The sequence below is a fragment of the Synchiropus splendidus genome, chromosome 7, assembly GCF_027744825.2.
Source record: "Synchiropus splendidus isolate RoL2022-P1 chromosome 7, RoL_Sspl_1.0, whole genome shotgun sequence".
Taxonomy (NCBI): Eukaryota; Metazoa; Chordata; class Actinopteri; order Syngnathiformes; family Callionymidae; genus Synchiropus; species Synchiropus splendidus.
The window spans coordinates 13,081,230-13,102,721 of record NC_071340.1 but is presented as its reverse complement, the minus strand read 5'-3'; the positions used below and the strand labels follow the sequence as shown (position 1 = coordinate 13,102,721).

Here is a 21,492-nt window from a genome sequence, read left to right as displayed (position 1 = left end):
GTGCCAGGCAGACAAATCATGGGGTTCTTTTTTTGGTCTAGGTGATTGCTCTCAACTGAATGGACCTCCTGTGATCTTCTCACTCACAGTTACCACATGCCGCTCTGTCCACTCTTCCCACATGTCCAGGGACATGTTTCTAAATAAGAGTTTGATCCTGCGTCCTAGGGTTGTGTATTCACTGCTGACATAGCTCAAATAATGGGGTTGAAATTGCTTTGAGAGACCCATCCTCACTCCCAAAGCTTTAAACAGCCGCAATCCTCAAGTGACCTCTGTGTCCGATGAGTAAAAAAGTTTTGTTTCGCTCTTTATTATGATCTTCTGCATCAACATGAGATGCAAAAGTCACTTGAAGAGAGTTGCTATTTGTTGTCTTGGGAGTGAGAATGTGTCGCAATAGAATTCTTGGTTATATTAGTGGTACATCCGCAAAGTCAGATGCAGCTCTAACTTGACCATCTTCACGACAGAATGATGGAGCCTCCCTTGTCGCCAAAGACTGTCGCGGTAAAAGTTTCACTTTAACGTTTCATTTTAAGTCTACCTGTGTGCGTAACAGCAGACTTAACTCTAAACCCAGCACCAAGTGGATGCTCTCCTACTGTTGTGAAACAAGGTGTGAGAATGTTCAAGGTTTGTCAGGAAACTCTCCAAACCTGAAATAGCAAAAGACGGTAAAAGTTAAAGCCATATGACACGACATGCTTTGTGAGAAGATGTGTGACATGAATCTGTCCTGTCTTCATTGAAGGAGATGAAAATTCCAAGATGATTCCTGAACAGAAACAAGCTCAAAAGCTGCTTGACTTTAATAATCAGGTTCAATAGTCCGACGCTGCAGTTTGATCTTTTTGATGAGACATATAACATCAGTAACCTGGCCCTTTTCAATAAGCTCTTTAGTGTTTGCAGCACTTCAATCCTGTTAAATGTCTGCTTACTAAGTTCCATGCTGATTGAAAGCAACCTTTAATGTCGCATGAGAGCTCTTTATCTGAGTGTTGTTGCATACCTTTTGGATGTTTATGTTCTTTGTATATGTTGGCACAACGTCTGCTCTATTTGGCCGCCAGAAGCTTTTTTGTTTAACACCTTTGGGCCATGTGGGCCGCAAGACGCTCAGTTTTTATACCTTAGCCACATATGGTGGCAGTAGTGTGTCACTGAATTGATCTGACAGCTGCAAATCTGTGATATTTAACAACTATGGAGAAGTTCTTGGAAAGAAAAAAATGATAAAGAAAGTGGGCCCCATCCCCAACAGTAAAAACTGTTCATAAAAGCACCTGTTGAAGCAGTTTTGAAAATTAATTTGAACATTTTATCGCGTTACTTTCATTTTGACTTTACTTATATTTATTTATTTTATTCAGAAATGTATTCAGTTTGTCCAATTTTGTCTATATAAGCCCTCTGCTACTGGGCACCGTCCCTTTTTTCACTCAGTCGCCTTGAATTGATCTTCATGCGATTGTACTTTCACCAACCGGTGCGCTCCTGCATCTCATGATGCGATGCTTCCAGCTTTTTCTGTCTGGGTCAGGACCATCTGAAGGAAGCCAACATCTGTCCTGCTTGCCTCTTTGTTGCCCTGAAGGAGTGGGCTTTGTATGTACTCATAGAACTGGAGTTACGTTTGGGTAACTAATATTTCTTTGTCCTACATTGACTATTTTACACATAGAAATGGAGCAGAAACTATCATATTAGTCTCAAACATACATAGACTCTTAGGCATCAAAGAGAGCGCAAATATCAACGATACACACCAAACACATTGTAATGTATTATGAACCTGGGAAGCGATAAAAACAAAGTTCTGAAAATAGCATACCTCCTTAGCTATTTTCACATTTTTGAAGATTTTTTTCCAATGAGTGAAGTGTGCCGAGGCTTAAACAGGGTGGTTGAAAAATATATTCCATACTTTTATTTTATTTTGAACTGAATATCAATGAGTTTCTCAAAGGTTCTGATTTCTTGTGTGAAACCCTGGAAGGAAACTAAACTTCCAGCGCTTCCAGCTCATGCACCCCTCTGTCTGATTATACAGAAGTATTGTTCATTTGAAAAGCAGTTACTTGAACTGAGAGTTTGTGAGTAGGCGTGAGGTGACACTGGAAGAGCAAGCGCACAAGGATCAAGGAAAACAAACACACAAACAAGATCTTTATGCTGAGGCAGGTCGAGGGACTTCTCAGCCGCAGAGAATCCAAACATGATTGTAATAACATGTCTAAAGCTGAGGAGGACGTTGATCTTTGTTTGTTTGATATGTGAAGGTGAAGACCACTGCACCGGTTATTCTTGTGATGAAGTGAAAAACCTCCGATAATGCTGTTTCTGTGGAAACTCCGAGTAGAAATGTGCGCTTAATCAATTTCTGCGTCTCTTGATGGACAGAGACGGCGTGAAGGCGTTGAGCGGAACGAAGGTCAAATGGATTTCATTATTGCGCATCAAAGCCACCTTTCTGGTTGGATCGTGTTCATCTGCACAACATCTCTGAGCCTTGTAAAACCACCTGCTGTGAGAACTCTTGAAATAATTATGTCTGTGATCGAAGATTGGATGACAAAAGGGTGTCGGCAGGGATGAAAGGGAAGGTGTCCATTGTCAGGCCAGCGATGATGCATGGTTTGGAAACAGTGGCACTGAGGAAGAGACAGGAGGCAGAGCTGGAGGTAGCAGAGATGAAGATGCTGAGCTTCTCTCTGGGAGTGAGCAGGATGGATAGGATCAGAGGGAGGGACAGCACATGTCAGGTGTTTAGGAGACAAAGTCAGAGAGGCTAGATGGAGATGGTTCGGACATGTACAGAGGAGAGAGAGCCAGTAGATTGATAGGAAGATGTTGAGGTTGGAACTGCCAGGCAGAAGGTGGAGAGGAAGGCCAAAGAGGAGATTTATGGAGGTGGTGAAGGAGGACATGAGGTTTGTAGCTTTGAGAGAAGAGGAAGCAGAGGACCGGGTGAGATGGAGGAAGATGATCCGCTGTGGTGACCCCTGAAGGGAGAAGCTGAAAGAAAAAGAAGATAGAAGATTGGAACCTTACTACAATCGCGTTGAGCTTAATACACACACACTTATGCGCCAGCTGATGAAGTGACTGTGATCCGACATTCTCCTTCATGCCAACAGACATTTTTCTGGCCTAAAAGCCTTTGCACCAAAAACCCTAATTTGATGGATGGAGCAGTTGCTGAGAAAGCTTTTACCAGAAGCTCTGGTTAAGACAATGGAAGAGGAATCCAAGTGACAGCAAAGGGTGGGATCACACCATCATTTGTATGGATTCCTGAGGACTGAGGAAAGAAAGAGACTCCTTTCTGCTGGATTTCTTCCACTTGCAACCAGTAGAAACAATTCATCAGCATAATGCATTTAACCAATTATGTGAGATTTAATCTGGCTGCGAAGCTGATTTAATGGAGCTGCTCAATGATTTACGAGGATGCTCTGACGTCCACTGTCCCAATGGGAGATAAGTAAGGAGCTTCCACAGACGTCTCAGCTGACAGGCCTCGACAAAACGCCGCGCTAAAATGAAGACGTTGGTGAAAATAGTGCATTTTTCATATGGCAGTATATGGTGTAGTACACGCCACCATGATGCAGGAACCTGCATTTTCAGGGACAATGCTGGGCTTGTTCCGAAAACATGACGAAGCCACAGAGTTTCTTTTGAGGGAAGTTTGGAAGTATGAGATTTCAATAAAAAAAGAAAAAAGTATTTTCTTTCTTCAAAATTTAAAGACCTTAAAGATGCAACTGATGCTGCAAAAATTGGAAAAAGAAAAATGCTGATAGAGAAGATGCATTTCAAAGATCATGCCTTACATCAGGGACGTCCATCAACATGTTGCTTCGTCATTATAATTCACAGAGTGACACATGAAAATAATGACAATTATTATTCAGAAAAACATCTGAAATTAGTATGCAAGGAAAAAAAAAGAAGATATTTTTAGATCTCAGCTTCAGTTGAAAATAACTGTGAAATTTCTTTTGACAGATAAAGTTCCATGTGTTTTTCCCTTGTTTACCACAAATACAGAGGCCGTCTGTGAATATAAATACATACATTTCTTATTGCATTTTGCAAGATCTACGGTGCCATTATCCTATAGCGGCTAATGTGCAGCCAATAAATCTTGCAGTTTTCAACCCTGTTTTCTTCATAGTTCAGCAGCGGTTTAAATGAAATGAAGGTAAGGAGTTAGTGAAATAATAATAGCTACATTTACATGAAACATAAGCAAGTATATACAACTTTTGCCCAACATTAATGAACAGCATCACTTGACAGGAAACCAGTCAACAAAGAAGGGATGTAGTTACTGAGTATGAGCATCAGGGAGAGCAAATTCAGATGTTCACTTGTACCGTAAGACTGAGACTGACGTTGCTTCTGCATGAGTCCACCAGCAGCATAATCTGGAGTCAAAGGAAAGCAAACAAACAAAACACATACAAAACATACACTGCTAAAAGTGATACAGTGGGACTGCTGTAAACATCCACACCTTCATTGTTGCTGGGGAGATGAGCTAGAATGTCTGCAGTGTATGAGATAAACATCTGTAAAAGTAACGGAATTCACTCACATCCCAAACTTTCGGTCACACTGGAGATTCTTCTCTACAACACTATACTTTTATCTCTAACAGTTGTCAAGCTAGAGCCTTTTGAAATAGTGATATGGAAGTTGATATTTCACTGACAAACATTGGCATCTACCGTAAAGTAAAAAAAAAAATCCAGCTAGAGGCTTCAATATGCAGGAAATCACTTCAGCACTTCCTCATTGTAAGATTTCCACTTCTCCTAAATGTACAGACTGTTGTGGTGCATTATGGGAGTGTTCATACCAGAGAGGATTCAATCCCCACGTGATGATTCATACCCTGGGCCATATAGAATTACTGCTATGTCAGACGTCGCCCACTGGCCCACAGTTTGACACGCCTAGTTTACAGCTGAGCTGATCAGAATAGAACAGCTGTTGCGGTTTTGTGGATGATTCCTGTGGACATTTTGCCATGCGCTTTGAGTTTGTGAGTTCTTTCTGATTTGTCTCCTTTGTTTTTCCAGTGTGTCTGTGCCCGTTCTCCGTGGTTCCTCTCCACCCAATCCTGTGGACTCATTCCGTGCCTTGGACTCTGGTTCTCCTCCGTTGTTTGTGCTCATGGACGCTGGTTTTGGTTTCTTAACTGTTCAACTTTATTTTCCGGACTCTGTCTCATATCAGGCGTTGAGATTTTTGTACCGTTTTGTTTCTCCTGCCTCCTTATTTAGAAGTACAGTAGATTGTGATTCTGTTCGTGTATTGTATTTTAGTTTGCCTCCTTCTAGCGTAGAAGTAGAGTAATCCAGTTCGTGGATAACATTTTTCTTCTTTGTTTACCTGCCTCCTTCTAGTGCAGAAGTTGTGTGTATTCGCTTAGTATTATTATATTTGTTGGACTTGACCCTCAGTCTGTGTCTTCTCCCTGCTGCATGTGGCTCACCCGTCTGAAATGGTGACAACTGATGCATCCAAACTTTATGAAGTACTAAGATTGTTTAACTTTAAACTGGTTATACATTTCAATCGGTTGAGTTTAACAAATACTCTCCCAAGTAAAGGTACGATTCATGGTCCCTTGTTTTATAAAGCCGTCCAACCAGTCAATAAAATGATGAACCATGTGGAATCTCTTCTCAAAGTCTGGCAAGAACTGCTGAAGATAAAATACCTTGCTGGATAATGAGGTGTTCCTAGTTTTTGTGTGCAGCCAATTATGTTGACTAAGTATCTCACAATCGGTGTGAGCCACTGGCCCTTTTACATTGCTGCCAAAAACGTTTTTTTCTTCTTTCCTCCCCCTCGCTCCCCCCAACATCTAATCTTCACATCAGCTGTTAAAAGCCCCAAAATCAGAGGCTGCAGGCAGCAAACAAAAAGCCACATTAGTCAGCAGTGACAGTTAATTTAAAGCTCAGTACCTGAGAGCTTGATCTTTCACCACGTCTTCTGATGAGAACTCAGAGGAGAGCTTTGGAATCCTGGCAACACTTAGGCACTGGCTGATAACACAAGTGAGATAACAAGTGAGCATCCTGCTTATACACCTGCCATGATGGAGGAGGCTGAAGAGACCGGATTGAGTTGAAAGAATCAATTGAGAGGATGTCAAACCATGCTGCCTTCGTCTGCTATGAATAAAATAAAATAAAATAAAATATATACACGCATTTGTGTAAATACCCAAATGCGTGTATTTATTTTTTTCCCTTTAACTTTTGGCCCCAGTTTCCCCAGTCTCTCACCCTTAACTTAACCATCCAAAACAAATGGCGAAGCTTAACCAGGACTCTTAACCAAACTTAAACCCATTGATGATGAACTTATTATTAGTTATTTTAAAGTCCTCATTCTCAGTCTTCATTGAGGCTGGAATTTGTGGGGTACGGTAAAAATGTAGGAGGATTTTTTTTTATTTCCATTAATTTTTTTGCAAATGTAATTTATTATCTCAAAAATATGATTTTCTAAATTGAGCAAATTTTGCTTTTTTTTTTTTTTTTTACATTGACACTGTTTGAATACGAAAAAGGGAAAATTAGAAATACATTTGCCAGAATAAAAGAGTCACATCTTTGTAACACAATTAAAAGGAACCAATAATTATTTTAAAATATTATATTCATTACATCATTGTGCATTTTACAGGGGTTTGGATTTTGTTTATTGAACTATATCATTTTGTATATTGCAAATAATTATTTGGAACTTTTAGGTTTTTTAATGTTTCAGAAATGGAACATAACAAGAAAGGTGACTTTTATTTTGACAATATTATTAAATATCTCTCAATTCAGTCTTTAGTGCAGCCACAGTGGCAATGACTGAACAGTGTTCAGTCAAAACCACTGTTTTCCAGTCCGTGCTTCAGGATCCTTCAGACCTGTTTAATCTCCAAGAGGCCAAAATATTGTTACACAGTTGTTGTTTGTTTAGTGCTTGAATCTTCCAGTCGTCCATCTGTCTCTTTTTATCTTCTGGGCTAATTTGGCCGCAACCTCTTAACACTCACTCATGCACTTAAGTAGCCTCCCTCTCCTGAAGTCTCACACACACACACACACACACACACACACGCTTTACATACACACACTGTTCAGTTCCGGCAGCTTGTCAGAGTGTTACTGATTGATTACTACCCAGAAGGCTCGGCTTTGTTGGTGTCAGAAGCGGGACAGGTAGCTCCGGACCACATGGGGCAGCGAGAAGATTGATGTCTCTCTTTCACTTGCTTCTCGCTGTCTCACGCTCCCGCTTCATCAGCGCCGTGCGTCACTCACTTGTCCTCTCCCCCCTGCTCTGACCCGCACTGATCACTGGCCAACACTTTATGGCTTAAGTCTTTTCTTCTTCAGTGTATGGTTGGGGATAATAACAAAGTGACTGATTCATGAGCTAAATCCCGCGTGGGAGTCCAGGGGTGGGACCACAAGTGAAAACTGAGATGAAATATTGAGACTAACAAACAGAACTGGTACTGGTCGAACTAAACCGCCGTCTGGAATTTAACAGTGGCTCAAACAGGGACCGGTATTGACAAACTCGTGTGTCATTCATGTCATCAAAGTTCTTATTAAAGTGAGGCTCAACTGGATGGACGGACGTGATTCATGATGTGGGTGTTTCTTACCTCCCCTGAGTGACAATGAGTCATAAAATCCACACCAAAGGCTGTGCAGCTGCTGGTCACTGATTTATGGTGGTCGACTGTAGCAACATGTCTTTTTGTCTATAGCCAATGCATCATCACGCCGATAGAACCTGACGCTGCTTCTCGGCTTCAGTCATCATTTCACTGACAAGGCATCGAAGATATCAAGTTCTCAGGTGAGCTCAGTTCACTTCACTGACGCAGGCTTGCTTTTGGAGCAAATGTGTGATGAACTCACATGTCGCTCATCTAACACAGGTGACGCTCAGAGCAGAATAGCTGCTGGATTAGATCAGCAGCAACCAGTGCTGCCCTTTACCGCAGATCTTTCGAGGCGTTCGCCTTCTTCAGTGAAAGCAGTTGACGTTTATAGAATCTCAGAATGGACAAATGGCCCTTGGGATTGAAATAATATATCATTTTAAGATTAATAAATACTCTTAGTCAACATGTACTGTTGCCAGGGCAGTCGAGCATTCAACGCGGAACATGTAAATCGTGACGTAAACAGCGTGACCCATTCACAAAACAACACTGAAGGCAGCAGCAGAGTCATTGTCAGCCTGAAGTCAGCGCAGGGATGTAGTCATGATCGACCTCAGAAAACCCACAGAAAGTGGTGTTCCACGTTTCTGTCATGTTTCTCTTGCGCTTTTATTTTGTCATTTCATGTGTTCCTGTCGTTTCCTTTTCCTTCTATTTCTTCAGTTTCACAGCAGTGCAGCTGAATCCCATTCCGCTGATCAGGCTCCACTGATTTTTACACCTGGGTTCCAGTCTGCACTACCCGTTAGCTACATTTACTGACTTTTTTCTTCATATTGAGGTGTGAAACCTTTCCTGTCTCCGCACTGGACCGTGGTAGAGTGTCACAGGGGAGGTGCTCGCTCTCCACACCTCCGAGGCTGGAGCGCACACTCCAGGGTTTGATGTTCTGTTGGAGCTGGGACAGGGATGAGGCGAGTCTGGGACAGAGCTAAGTTACTTGGTTTATGACTTTGTCACAGCCAAACTGCACAGAAGCACACATTCAGAGCTGGACACGCACCGGGCACCTCTTCACTTCTGGAGAGACGTCACTCACTCGGCAACCCCTCCCACATGCAGCGGCCACACACATAGAGGAACAGCGCACCTGCAGCAGACACTCTACATTCACTCCTACAAAAGACTATTTTAAGGCTTGGAACGCATTCTTTCTTTTTTCATTAACTGTAATGGGAAAAATCGATTCAGATTTCGAACAAATCGCTTCTCAAACGGCCGTCTGGAACGGATTGTGGTCGAGAACCGTAGTACCACTGTACTCTTAGTCAACATGTCCCTTGTTGGATCATGCTTTTACCCCCTGTATCTATTGGTTATCTATCATGAAAGTTGTCTTCCATTCTGTTCAACACCAAACCAACGCATGCATGAGCTGCTCAATCAACACCTGCGCCAGTTCCCCTCCATCCCACTTGTCTCATGGATATTCAGCTCTTCCCAGTTGCCATATCACCTTCAACTTAACACGTTAAACCTTCCTGCCCTTCCCACGTTGAGTAAACATGTCGATTCTTATGTAAGATTTTCTAGGCATCCGTGAATCAATTGGCCATCTAGTTCTCCGTTTTTGAACAGTAACAAGCCTGTTGAGTGTGTGCTGCCACAGGAGACATCAATTGTTCATGTGTGAGCCTCCACACTTGAAGCAGCCTCCACGACATCATTCCTCTCCTCTAGAGCTCGTCCCTGCTGGAGGCATTAATGATCCAGTATAGGCTCTGCCCTCTTCTGCCCACCACCTGCATTAACAATAGCAGCAGCTAACATGGAGCTGTGCAAGATTCTCACATACTCGGGAAGTTTGTTGGCATCTGGAAATTTAATGATCTGGCTAGGGAAGCGACCCTGTACTCGCTGACCCTGAGGCCTGACGCCTTAAATGATGAGTTCATGCGGCTCAGACAGAGTAGTTGTTTGGTAAAAAAGTAGCCTGTCAACAAATATATTTGTCACTCAAGCTTGATGGCCATATCACTGTCCAAAAACTGGTTTATAAGCTGTTCCATTAGAGAATATTGGAACTATTTTTTTTAACAGACATACCAACATTTACCAGTCTATTTTCCCAACTGGCAGTTCTTAGCTTTCACCGTGCCACAGGCCCAGTAGTGTAGTGTTTGTCTGTAATGCTGGGTTAGTCAATAAGCTTGTTTTGAGGTGTTCCAGCACTGAAAGGCTGAACTGTTTGGACTACAGTGGTACCTCGGTTCTCGACCACAGTCCGTTCCAGACGGCCGTTCGAGAAGCGATTTGTTCGAAATCTGAATTGATTTTTCCCATTACAATGAATGGAAAAAGAAAGAATGCGTTCCTTCTTCTGTAGGAGTGAATGTAGAGTGTCTGCTGCAGGTGCGCTGTTCCTCTATGTGTGTGGCCGCTGCATGTGGGAGGGGTTGCCGAGTGAGTGACGTCTCTCCAGAAGTGAAGAGGTGCCCGGTGCGTGTCCAGCTCTGAATGTGCGCTTCTGTGCAGTTTGGCTGTGACAAAGTCATAAACCAAGTCACGCTCTGTCCCAGACTCGCCTCATCCCTGTCCCAGCTCCAGCCCACAACAGGACATCAAACCCTGGAGTGTGAGCTCCAGCCTCGGAGGTGTGGAGAGTGAGCACCTCCCCTGTGACACTCTACCACGGTCCAGTGCGGAGACAGGAAAGGTTTCACACCTCAATATGAAGAAAAAACAGTCAGTAAACGGGACACGTCTGCATACAGAGGCTGCGTTATACACAATAACAAAGCGTCGTGGGTCAGCTGATCGGCTGACCCACGACGCTTTGTCGTGGGTTATATGTTTTCTGGCTTTTTTCGGGGGCGTTCGAGTTCTGGATTTTCATTTGAAATCTGAAGCAAAAAAATCTAGACATTTTTGTTCCAACTCTGATTAGTTCGAAGTCCGAGACGTTTGAAAACCGAGGTACCACTTGTTGTTCTCTACTGATGTCATCTGATCATATTGTCAAAGAATTATTTTATATTTATGACGTTTCAGTGAGTTGATGGTTTTGCTCTGTGAATGAAAGCCTTGACTTTGAGGTCTGACCTGGTTGTATAGAGTGAGGCAAGGGTCTCACTTTGGTAAACGTGCCATGCTTTAGCCCGTACTGTACAGTCAGTGTGATCGCAAGTGAGCTGACGCTGATCATGGCACGCTTCTTCAGAACAGCACACTTGGAGTCAATTCCAGTTCCTTCCTTAATCTTCAACCTCAGTCCTCAATCTTAAACCCTACACCTCATTCCTCAAAAGGGTTAAGGGAGATTTTGCTCGGGAATTCTGGCACCTCAGTCAGAGAAAAGTCACACAGTATCACACCATTTGGGCCGCATGTTTTGACTTTCGAACTGCGTCTCTACAGCTAAGGCTCTGGGAGGAGTAGCGAGCTGAAAATGTAAATAAAACGGCCGACATGAAGAACAATATCAGCTTAGTTCTCATGAATACGCCTGAGTGCATTCACAAGAACTATGTCAACAGTGCTCCTGGTTCACTTAGAGATAGCAAAACATGTGAAATGATTTACCAATCTCAGCCTTCAGCTTCAATGTTTGCATTCAATGCTCACCATTCACGTTGGTCACTTATTCCAACTTGTACGTACAACAAATGTATCGTGTTACCCCTTGTTTCATGGTACATCCTCATGCGTTCTTGCGTTTAACATTTAATATGAAGGCGGGAAGAATAGCAGGAAGAGTCAGAAAGCCCCCTCTGACAACTTCTTGTCAGCTGTTCTCGATCACCTCTACTATACATTTTCCCAAATAAATAATTCTAATGCTAAAAAAAAGGTGCCACAGTTGGACCTCATTTACAAATATCTGCTTCAGGTTGGTACTCGCCTCCCTCTTTCTTACAGTGAGCTATTTCCCTGCTACATATTTGCATATGTGGACAAATGCATCAGCCCCTCCATCCAATTCCCTGTTGTATAATGTTCTATAAATAAAAAATAAGAATGCAACTGGAAATTGCCTTCTTCATCACCAGAACTACTGCAGGGAGTGCAACTGTGGGTGCCACAAATCCCCCGGTGTGGAGAGAAAAACATCAGCCTCTTCCTTCAGCGTTCGCACACACACACACACACACACAGACGCATACTAACTCTTTGACCTTTTTCATAAACTCTTTAATATGCATGCACTCATAAATTTCAAGTTATGACACCAGGTGACCCAATTCATATTTTGGGATAATCTCAGAAAGACCTTCTTTGTAGCCTGCTGTGTGTGGACCTACTTTTCTGCTTCATGCCAGTTGGCATATAGAACCAAGTCCTTGTTGTGCATATGATCATATCAAATTTATGAAACACTCTTAGCAAGTCAGCCAAAAACTAGACGTTACTCAAAAGTCTTGCTGTTGCCTTCTAATTGCATGTGGTGTGTTTTTCTTCTCTTCATGCAGAGAAGCAACTCATTCTCGCTCCTAAGACGTCAAATATCAAATGTTTTGAAGTCCCAGTGTGATGCAGATGTCAGCCTTCCACGTTGCATGTTGACCGAGGGCCGGGCCATTTGTACTAGAAATTCATAACTGAGTGGTTCTGACAGAAATGGATCATGATGAGTGGAAGATCATCAACATGTTCAAAGAGCCTGTCAAGCCTTATTTCGCACTTTAAGTCTTGATCTCATTTGAATGAGCTTTGCTCCGCTGACAGAGCTGGCCACCAGGACCTGCCGCTGATGTCTCCTCACATTGCTGTGTCACGGAGAAAGTGTGTTTATAATCCTGCGGTTTGGAGGAAAACTGGCAGTGTTAGTGCTGTTGTTAGATGAAGTCACCAGTCGAGTGTAAATACTGCTGTATTCGTGCACCAATTTACTGCGATTCTCGTGCTGAGTTGTCTTTAAAAAAAAAAAAAAGGGATGCAGCCGCATGGGACTTGGGAGTCTTGGGCAGTGTGATGGGGTGTAAGAAAATATCGCGACACTTGAGTCAGCTGTATTTTTGCCGAAATATCCCAACACTTGAATGTGTGATTTTTCTTGATATTTTGAGATGTCGGTATCAATATTTAATGCATAGATACTTGGATATGCTGCTGCATTTGTTAGGTGTTTAATGCTAATGTTTTCATTTCTTTTTGTCATTTTGTTGTTTAAGGGAGCGAGTCATTCCTCTGTTGGAGTGTGAAATGTAACTGAAAGTCTGACTAAAATCATAATCATAACAACAATTTGTTTTCGTGCACATCATATTATACTGCATTATCTACTGCCGAACTGTATACTGTGATACTATATATATATATATATATATATATATATATATATATATATATATATATTTGTATCACCTCTACTGTATCGTGATACGTATTGCATTGCAAGGCACCAGCCAATACACAGCCCTACAGTGTGAATGCCCACTATGCTGCTTCTCAAGAGTCTGATAGATCTTTCGTCCTCACCAATGTGACCTTTCAGTCAATGAAATCGCAACCTTTTGAAGCCAGGTCCCAAAGCGGGTACTGTAGCTTTGAAAGTACTGGTTTCGTATATTCATCCACTCAGCCAAGCTGTAAAATTATGATGTCATTTCACCCACAGAATGGATCTAAATATTGTAAATATAGTCATAAATCTGTGTCTCGTGTTTCATTGTTCTGAGCCATGAAAGATTGTTGTTAACAGGTGAGGGGACAGCCACAGTCTGAAGTGAAATGCGTAGCAAGGACCTCGCTGGTGACGTCAACCCTGCGGGTGGTGGATGATTACAGACCTGCTAAGCTGTTTCTCATCTGCATGCAGGGTTTTTGCTTCTTAATGCACATGAGCTGTGTTGTTTTCTTCATTGTTTGAAAGTACTGCATTGGCTTTGCTTGTTTTCAGTGATCGCTGCTGCGTCTGGACACAGCGCTTCTTTTAAAGATGGTGGGGAAAATGATCCGCTCCTTTGTGAACTCGGCCTCATACCGTGATCACTGGTCACATTTTATTTTTTTTTTGTTTGAAACTTTCGTCCTTTCAGCGAAAACTTAGAAAGCGACCAGCTTTTTTTGTGGATCAGGAAGCCATATGTGAATGACTGCAGGGATGAGACTCTGAAATCGTCTCAAGGTGTTGTCCCCGAGGGCCGATGATGAGCGTGAAGAAACTTGAGCCTGAAAAACAACATATTGCCTGGTCTTTTAATTGGAGCAGCCTAATCGTCTGCAAAAACAAGCTGTTGCCTTATTTAAAAAAAAAAAAACAAAGAAAAAAAAACAAAAACAGAAAGCATGATCTCACAGATCTTGACTGCAGTCGCTCAAAGTGGGAAATCACTCACAGACATCTGCTGATCAAAAACATAACAGTGATCATAACTTTGGTTGTAAATGAAGCAGTTCTCATAAGTGGATCGTAGGAAAAAAAGCACCTTTGTAACATGGATGTCCTCCTGTTTAGAATCTGATCACAGGTAAGGAGAACAGGTTCGCTCATAGACCTTTGGAGGGAAAAGATGAGACTCAAGCGTGTGCGAAACATGTGGAAGTAGCAGAAGCAAAGAGCCGTAAAACTGAGCACAAAGCGGCCGGCAGTAAAAGAGAGGTCTTGGGTTTGTGTTTCATCCTAGTGCTGTTTGTGTCGGCAGCTCTCACTGGAGCTCTAAAGCTTCCAAAGCAAGACATCTTTATGATGGCAGATCCCAGCACTACATTTAACTTGCCGGGCATATCCTCTGCTCTCTTCATTCCTCTGTCGAGTTTCTATTTCTTCTCTCTTCTCGCCTCTGTGTTCACAAGACTTTGGACTGTAATGTCGTGTTGTCTGCCTTGTACTTTCATCCACTCTGTTGCAGAGAGGTTTTCATGGTGTCACACTGATGCGTTTATTCATACTCAGCGTAGCATCACTATGTATTTGTTTAATGTGCGTAGTGTTGCAGTAAAAAAAATAAATAAAAAAAGAACCATCTCTCAGTTGCATTTCCAAGTGCAACAACAGTTATCAACAGTGTTACTGTTGAGTATGTAGTATGTAAGTTCGATTACAAGTTACTTGTCAAGTTACATTTGGCAGCCGGCTACAGCTCTCGTCGCCTAAACAATATCTTTTATGTCAATTTTGAGGCTGGAGTTCTTGGGGGTCCAGTGTTTGTCCATGTTTGGGGCCATTTTTTAGCACAATCTTACATGAATACAATATGAACAATATGAACACACTCTAACCCATTGTAGCAAAAACCCCACACACAAAAGCAACAAGAATGAAAAACAAAACAAAGTGATATATTACCATTTGTATAATAAAATGTAGGGAAAGCCCCATTATTTTTCTTATTAGTTTATGAAGTCTCAGTGTGTCACGTCTCCTGTTGGCCACCTGGAGGCAGCAGTTGCACTTAAGTGGCTGCTGTTACTTTCGATAGAAAATGCAACATCAGTACATCACATGGTTACCTTTTCTTCCTGCACCAAAGACAAAAAATCTATAAAAGTCTAAAAATCTTTCATAAGTATCGTTTAACTTGACCTACAAAACTGGTACATAGTTTTGTGAGTCCACACTTTCGACACATTTGTGAGGCTACTTCATTTCGCGCTCTTTAACCGGCGATTTCTGCGCGTTGGTGGAACCTGTCGGGTTAATACCGTCATCCATAGCAGACACTAAAAGTAGTGGCTGTATTTTCAGCGAGAAACGTGCATCGCTCTCCTCACGCCTGTTATTTACTGCCGGTGTTGGTGCCAAATGTGTCCTCTTACCAAATGTGCCCCATCTGCCGCGGAGTGATGATGTCACATCCGGCATATATATATATATATATATATATATATATATAAATAAAGGATTTCAAGGCGCTTTCTACCTCATGCGTAGCATTTATTTCCACAAAATATGATGCTTGTTGTCACGAACCCCCCTCCGTTGGTTCATTTTGGTTTGGACTACTTCCTGCTCCCGCCTTTTTCTCTGCCTCTCTTCCAGGATTGGGGGTCTTTTTCCCGCCACAGACACACACACACCTGAGTCTGATCCTGCAATCATCTCCCGCTCACTACTTAAACGCTGGCCAGATGACAACCACATGTGGGTCTCTCGAATACATTCCTTACATTTGTCATCGAATCGTCTGCGAAGTTCATGTCCGTTCTTGTCCGCGCTCTTCGGAACAAGGCGTCGTGTTTGGCTGACATGTACGAAGCTTTGTTTTTCTTTGATATCGCGCAAGACACAATACACATCCAGATACATTTTTATTCATTTGCCAGGTGAAATATGCATCAATGAAGGAGTTGTCACCCCCGCCAAATCGCTCCTCCCACTTCCGCGTTAGCCGTAAGACGTCATGATTGGCTGACACGTACGTAAGTTACTGGCATCGCTGGATAAATCATCAAACTAAATAACAATATACCTCTTGGCTGTTGAAGATGATAACCACCACTCTTCTGACCCCAGCCACTGTGTCCACTGTGGTTGGTGATTGACCGACTTCCTGTGTCATGGAGACGCGTACAGTTGCCTCCACGTATGAACTACCTCCACAGTGAAGGCGCACTGACACATAGAAAGCGAGAGGGAGGGAAGGAGGTGTGCTAACCCGCACGTTGTGTCCTTGCCCTCAGCTGCCACTTGTGAATATGTCACGCTTTGAGGTGGTGAAATCTGGTCATAGATGCTGGCACTCGCCCGTGGACACGCCGTCCCACGTACACATGCATGAGCACAAATGTGCTAACTTGTCCCCGCGGGTGTGACAAGGACAGTGAATCAAAGGACACTGAGAAACCCATCCCTGACGAACATCAAATCAGACAGCTATGTGCTTCACAACGCTGTCAAAAACACAGCAGCCCTTTCTGTAGTCGAACCAGAAAGAGTCATCGCTTCTGATAAATACCATCCCTTGTTACGCTGTGCACTCTATATATTCATTCTCACGAACACAGCAGTTGAAATGTATCCAATCTAGTAGGCAGTGAAGCCAGTAGACCAGATCATCTTTGCAGAGTCAAAGTGCACGTAGTCCATTCACCTCCTCTGGATTCATGCTTGACTGCAGCCCACCTCCTCCAGCTCTCCTCAGGGCTACTGAGGCATTCTCTGGACAACGGGCTGATATAAATCTCCTCAGTGCATCCCAGGAGTGCCCTGGGGGCTCCTCGCAGTTGCTCAAGCCTCAAGCGCCTCCTGTTGTGGATGGCTATAGTGCTACAGGGGCAGCAGCTTCGCTTCTTACGTCTACTGGACAAGCTCATTCCATGTCACTGAGTTGTTTTACCCAACGTTACTTAGGTAAAAGTTAAATAAACGGACAAAAAAAGACAGAGCTGCAACATTCTATTTGAAATATTCACCACCAAAATATGTTAATGTACCATAAATTCCAGAGCTCACCATAATAAAAGTGGGAATTTAAGACCACTAAATTTAAGAAGGAAAACAGATTTTGTTCATACATAAACCCTTCCTGTCTAAAAACTGCAGCTGTGATGTTTTAACGTCTTGAAATTGACTAGTGTTTTGTGCCAGCAAGTACATCAGAATCAGAATCAGAATCAGTGTCAGTGTTGTGACACCAGAGTAATGACCAGTTTGGTCATAAAGAATGTTATTCTCTGCAAATACAGAGTCTTTTTAACAAAATATTTTAATTTAGTCTTCACAGAAATACCAGATGGAGCAGGGACGAATCAGCTGAGACAACTAAAACTGAGAGAAACTATTCGTAAAGTTTGCATTGCTCACACACTGCGTGAAGAACAGTTGTCACTGAGCCACGTTTCATCGTCTAAAGCAAAAGACTGATGACAAAATAAACGTAAAATGGTAAAAACAGCGGTCTGATTCCTTTCTTTACAACCCACAATACAGACAGGGAGTTAAATAAAGAACAGCTTGTGTGTTTGTTTTTAACACAGTTGATTTCTTGTCTTTCCTGCTCCACAGAAGTGCAGTCTTGACAGGGGTGAAATCAACATGAATAGTACATCTTCAGTGAACCAGGGTTGTGGGGAGTGCTGGAGCCTTGCAAATGTGAAATCACTGTTTCTCCTAAAAAAATATGATTGATAATTTAAAATTGCTGTCTTTATGGAATGGAAATCTGCGGAGAAATGCATTAAAAAATGAATAAAAATACAGATAATTGTTGAAAAACTGTGCTTCTGTGACAAGATATTTGTCTTCCTCTTTCTCTGCCGCTGCTTGTGAAGACCCTTCAAGTGACCTCTGTTTATCCAACCGGCTTTGATGAACCGGGAGCTTGGCTCCTGCATCTTAACAAAGATGACATCTACTGAGAGCTAAAACTGTTCCAGGGACAGAGACATTGAGTGTTGGTTTATGTTGAATTCTTGTGGGCAAAACGCAAGATTTTCTCATATTAAACAGCCAGCTCAGCTCGCTCTGTTGTTGCATTGTAAAGAATGTCTGTATCACAAGCCTCCCACTTCCTGTGGCTTCTATTTTTACAGTCCTCTTCCTGTTTCACTTGCTCTTTATCTCTCTTGACTAGATCATTGCCCGAATATCTTTGATTGACTCATTGGTACCGATCTAGTCACTATTATAATGTTAATTTCCGACAATACTAAACAAATACTAAGGACTTAAAACCGAATGTGCATTCCTGATGTCACCCTGGAGGCATTCGATGAGATTCAAAAAGCCCTTATATAAGCACCTAAAAACTGAATTTGCGCACCACTATTCAAAACAAACATATTTTCCTGCTTCGTGTGGCGCGTGAACACTAGATGAGAAACGCTGGAGGGAGTTTTGGGTTGACACTCCGTACATCCCGTGTGCGAACTAGGAACAGAAAGTTTCGCTGCTGATATTGGCTCCTTCCACCTCACCTCCAAATGTGTAGAGGTGGACGCTGATGCAAGATCAGCAGTTTACCAAATTTCTGTACGCGATGAAAAATAGGAGGACCGCAGGGAAAAGGTCAAAGCAATAAAGTTTGACATGTAGATATGAAGGTCTTCTTTATCCTCAGGTGTATTTTTTTTTCCTGCAGCTGTCAACATTATACATTAGTGCTGCGAACCATGTTTCTTTTATCCTTCAAATATGATGCTGTGTTGTACAGATGAATGCAAATCAAATTTACTGTGTCATGATGTGAGTGTTGTGGTCTCTGCCGATCATATTATCATACAGACTAACTAACTAAATTTCTATTCATATAAAAGAAGCCTGTCAGTCTGTATTTTAGATTCCTTTTTTTTTTCTTCCAAAAACACTCAACAAATTACTTATATATATCTATATCTATATCTATATCTATATCTATATCTATATCTATATATAATTTTTATGTATTTATTTTATTTTCCACATTTCATTATTATTTATTCATTTATTTTTATATTTACTTAAAATATATACACATTATATATATATATATATATATATATATATATATATATATATATATATATATATATATACACATATATCGTGCAAATTATGGTGACATGCATGGTTAAGCAGTATTATGTTGAAACTATGATGAAAAAATACTTTTTTTGGTTAAGGACTATTATACAGGTTAGAGTCTTTACCAATGGTTGAACGATGTGACTCCTTTGGTTAAAGTCACATGATATCTTGCTGTCAATCCTGTTGACAAACCTGTCACATTATTGTTCTTATCAACCTCATTTAAGGAAAGCGAACAACACGACTGACTGTGGTCACGAGAGAAAACACTCACTGAGTTGCATGTCGTGCTGGTGGTGGCCTCGGACAGGGACGTTAATGGCAGCGGACGGTCTCCTGAAGGCATCAGTCAATCACCACGTGCTCTCTGTGCTGCGATGCTCCTCGACAGCGGAGGATCAGTGAGCACATCATTTATTCAGCAACAAAGGTGTCACCACGCCTGCGTACAATACTTCTGCACCCCGGGCTCAAAAGAGAGCCTCACGCAGCGTAACCACCTTCTGTCGATAACTCAGACTCGGTGATTCTGGATTCACACTGATTCTTAATAACCTCCACTTCAATAATTTATGGCAGTCAATTCGGAGCTTCGTTTCATCGCGCTTTCGTTCCCATGTCTTCACGAGAAAATAGCACTGTGCAGCCAATTATCACGCTCTTCTCAGCTGTATCATGTACAGATGCTGCAGCATCACACAAATAGCTTTCAGGTGTGAGCTGAAGCTAACACAGAAGCTTCAAGGTTTTCCTATGTGCAAGTCCTCAGTGGTTACTGAAAACTTTTTAAAATTTCTTTGTTCTTCAACATCGAGAGGAACCAGCTGAGGTGGCTGGGGCATCTGATCTGGATGCCCCCTGGACGGGCATGTCCTACCGGGAGGAGACCGCGGGGAAGACCCAGGACTCGCTGGAGAGATGATGTCTCCGGTCTGGCCTGGGAACACCTCGGGATCCCCCAGGAGGAGCTGGAGGAGGTTTGTGCGGATCGGGAAGTTTGGACTTCCTTGCTCAGAATGCTGCCTCCGCGACCCGACCCCGGATAAGCGGCAGAAGAAGGTGAAGGTGAAGGTGTTCTTCAACAACACTTCTCCTGTGGTTTCCATCTCCACCCCTAGTTTCCTCACCTCTCCTCTGCTGCTCCCCAACTTCTTATCAGACTGTCATGAGTCTGTCTGTTTATCGCTGGTTCTTTCTCCGTCCCCTCACCTCATCCTGGTCTTCTTCACCACGGGCCCCAGGGAGCTCAGTCCACCATATTTCCCCTGCGCTCTTTTAACACGCTATCGCTCTTCACCAACACCACCTGCTTCTAGCCCACGCCACCTCGCAAGTCTCTGTGCAGCAGAGCTGTTACTAGGTTTTTATCTTTTTTAGGTTGTCACTGTCTTCCATGAACTATCTCTCTGACATGTAGATACTGAAGCGCAGCTTACATTTTATCTCCGGTGGATTCATTTGCTCCATTTTTATTAGGACGATTGATTCATATCGGAGGTTATAAACAGGGGAAAAGGAATCCATTTTCAAGTAAAACAAAGTCATATTTCAAACTTAAAATGTTTTCACAAGGTCAGTTGATCAGCCTCGGATAATTACATTTTATAATATTATAATGATAATTACATTTTCTGTTCCAGGTTACCTTCTGTGTCCAGAAGTGGCACCGAAGGAAGTGTATTTGTGCCATCAGAATATTTATTAATTTTTTTAACTAGTTGAAAGAAAAGTCAACAACAAAGTACATGTTATGTGATCATCAGTGTGACACATGATCAGGTGGCTCTGTCCTGACCAATTCTGTGCGTTTAAAAAAAAATTCAGCCATTCATTTTTTGAAGAAACAAACCAAAAAAAAGATAATATTTATTAGTGAATTTAACCATTGATAATAATAATAATAATAATAATAATAACATTTGAAAATTAAGTTTAATTCAACTATTTGATAAATAAAATTCAAAATAAACCACCGCAATAAATTGGAATTACAGAGTCCGACTGTTCAATATTCTGATGGCCCAAATATATTTCCATATTTGACAGACTGGTCACTGACTTGCATGGTTTATCTGCTTCCGCATCCACAACTTGCAAAAAAACAAAACAACCCTTGACTAATATATGACAAATATATGACCAATATATATAGCAGTTGTTGAAAATAATATGATAGTTCAAACCAAACAGAAATCCGTGATCAAACAAGTGATCTCACTTGGTGACTGTATTTCAGTTCCCTCTTCAAATGCTGAACCGAAGAAAGTTTCCGTTGATATTAAGTCTCTGTTTGTCTGTTCAGTCGGTGGTTTTTATACGGTGTTTTCGTCGTCGAATTCAC

General features: G+C 42.0%; 1 protein-coding gene across 1 annotated transcript in view; it reads left to right on the top strand.

Moving 5' to 3' along the window:
* The window catches only part of stpg2 (sperm-tail PG-rich repeat containing 2), a 57,527-nt gene extending 52,059 nt beyond the window's left edge, over positions 1 to 5,468 (top strand). The window contains exon 14 of the transcript XR_008415527.1: positions 5,097 to 5,468. The gene's annotated coding sequence lies outside the window, so the exon portion shown is untranslated. The remainder of the gene's footprint in view (positions 1 to 5,096) is intronic.
* The last annotated feature ends 16,024 nt before the right edge of the window (positions 5,469 to 21,492 follow it).